The 2,500-nt window shown below is 37.6% G+C and overlaps 1 protein-coding gene across 2 annotated transcripts in view; it reads left to right on the top strand.

Moving 5' to 3' along the window:
* The window catches only part of fras1 (Fraser extracellular matrix complex subunit 1), a 293,698-nt gene that overhangs the window by 108,451 nt on the left and 182,747 nt on the right, over window positions 1-2,500 (top strand). The gene's annotated exons all lie outside the window — the stretch shown is intronic.

The raw sequence follows: 2,500 nt of genomic DNA, 5'->3' as shown, positions 1-2,500 counted from the left end.
TAATGAAAACTATTACGTGGGTTCAGAGTTCACCGCTGTGTGTATTTGAGGAGCCGAGGGGTTTATTATCAGGTGTTTCGAAACTCTCGTGTGTGTGTGAGAGAGAGAGAGAGAGCTTTGAGAAATGGCTGATTTATAGTTTGACTGTAAGCTGAACACACACTGACGCTCATAAAACAACATAGTTTTGAATCATTGCTGTGTGAAAATGTGCGTCCACTTCTATGTGTGTGTTTTTGCCCGTAGAGTTCAGTATACTGTGTGTATGTGTGTACAGATTAGTACTATACCGTGTGTATAATGTGAATCAGTGAATAGGTTCAAAGGTTAAGGAGCTGTTTATTCAGTCGTCTTTAGATCAGTTTTGCTCCGGTGAGAACGACGCTGTTTGAACTCTGGCTGAACTAAATTAGATTCAAGTCCTCTACAAAGAAAGCTGTGCTGTAGTTCATGTATAAATCACTTCACATTTTTATTCATATGCATGCTGAAAAGAAAAAAAAACCTTTTATACAGGTTAGTGATGTTCAACGAGCTCTAAAAGTGCTTTACATGGTTTGGATCTGGTCCATAAATGGCTGTAATGAATGTTACATCTGTGAAAAACGTCTTTCTTTCTTATGAAATAATGAAAAAATTAGCATCCTCAAGGCTTCAGTCAATATTTAATCGAGTAGTTTATGCTGGAAAGAGGAAGGAAGTTAAAATTTAATCTGACAACTACAGGAAGTTGACACCAATTTGAAGCAAGATTATAAATTCAAAGCGAGAAACAGAAGAACATGAATAAGTCACACTGGCCTTGACTGACTGTTTTTTTTTTAATCTCATCTCCACCCAGTGAGTGTTGATTTGATGACTCACGGTTGAAAAGATGTCTAGATGTCTCGTTAAGATGTCTACATCAGGGCTTCCTGGTGACCGCTGTTCACAAATCATGTAGATTTTGGTTTAGCCACTCATCATCCTAACACACAAATAAGCCTTGATGCCAAATGTAGTAAATGACAGAGAGAAAGAGTGAACTTAGCTTAACTCAATGCAGAATACAGACCACTCATCATCATGTATCTCATAGATAATTTATGATTTAAAATGATAGATCTCATATGTCTAGTTTCCCCGTAGCTAATGATGTGGTGCCTGAGCCTGGGGGTTGGGAACATGTGGTCAAGACTACATTTAACTGTTATTCCAACAGCATGATAGTGACTACATTTCAACATGTATTTAGTAAGAGTGTGCCCGAATACATTATTCCGCAAAGCACAAATAGTGGGTTTTATACGAATATTTGTTTCATACAAATGTTTTAAAAATTATTTGTTGTCCCCAGACACATGCAAATTGCTCTCAAGGGACTCTCCATAACCTGGTGTTCCCCTTCTCTTTTCCACAAAGTTAGGTTGTAAAAAATAGGCAATAAATAAAAAGTGCAAAGCAATAATTGCCTTTGAAGTTCTTCTACATGTTACATGGTGTGCTGTCTCTGTGTTATGGGAGTATAAATAGGTAGAGGTCTGTCTGCAATGAGTTGATGAGTAAAGTTTTAGCTCAGTAGTCAGCACAGTCGTCTATGATCTGAGAGACTCCAGTTCAAGACCCGATGTGGGGACCTCCTTCGTAAGGTAGTTTATTTGTGAACACTTATTGTAACACTTTTTCTAGAATTAAAAGTGTCATAAAAACAAAAACAGGATTTTTTAAGCCTCTTTCCACTTTTATTCGAATACAAATACAGATACAAATAATTTTGCTGCCTCAACAAATACAGATACAAATACAAATACTGGGATCTCTGCACATCCCTAGTATTTAGAGCATGATTCACTCTGAATTTTAGTCATTTTAAAAGCTGCCGTCAGCTTTTCCTGTCGTTGATTCATACATGCGGCACCGCTGTGAGTCAGGCGGGAGACACGAGGCAGCTCAACTCACTCGGACTGTTTTTGGTTTTTCACTAAAACTGGATAAACCTGAAAGCTGGTTCTGTGCTCGGTTCCTCAGCGTCCTTGAGTGAGACACCGAACATCATATTGTTCCCGATGCGTCTGCCAAATGATTGCACTATAATTTTAAAACCAAGCACTAACTAATCATTATTTTCATTATCGCTCAATTCATGAAGATTTTGATGCATTAACTGGGGCAAAATTGACTCTGAAAATGTCAAAATTAACGATAAATGCCCATCACAAGTTTTTCCAGAAAAACAAATCAATGTCTTTTAAATTGTTTATTTTTACTGTCAGCAGCCGAAATCACCCAAAGCTGCAATGACATAAAAGATGAAAAGTATCACTAATCTTTCCAGAATGTTACCAGCAAAATATTTGACTATTTTTTTTTTCTTGATAAATGACAGCTTGTGTGCTATTCACAGTCTCTGGGCATGTCACTCCTACTTTGTATCCCCGCACAGAAAAAGGGTTTCAAATGGGATTCAAATGAGCTTTGAGTTTCCTGCAAACAGCTTGTGATTCACTGTGTGTGTGTGTGT

The sequence above is a fragment of the Thunnus thynnus genome, chromosome 2 (genome assembly GCF_963924715.1).
Source record: "Thunnus thynnus chromosome 2, fThuThy2.1, whole genome shotgun sequence".
Taxonomy (NCBI): domain Eukaryota; kingdom Metazoa; phylum Chordata; class Actinopteri; order Scombriformes; family Scombridae; genus Thunnus; species Thunnus thynnus.
The sequence above is the reverse complement of the archived record's forward strand: the minus strand, read 5'-3'. Positions and strand labels throughout refer to the sequence as shown.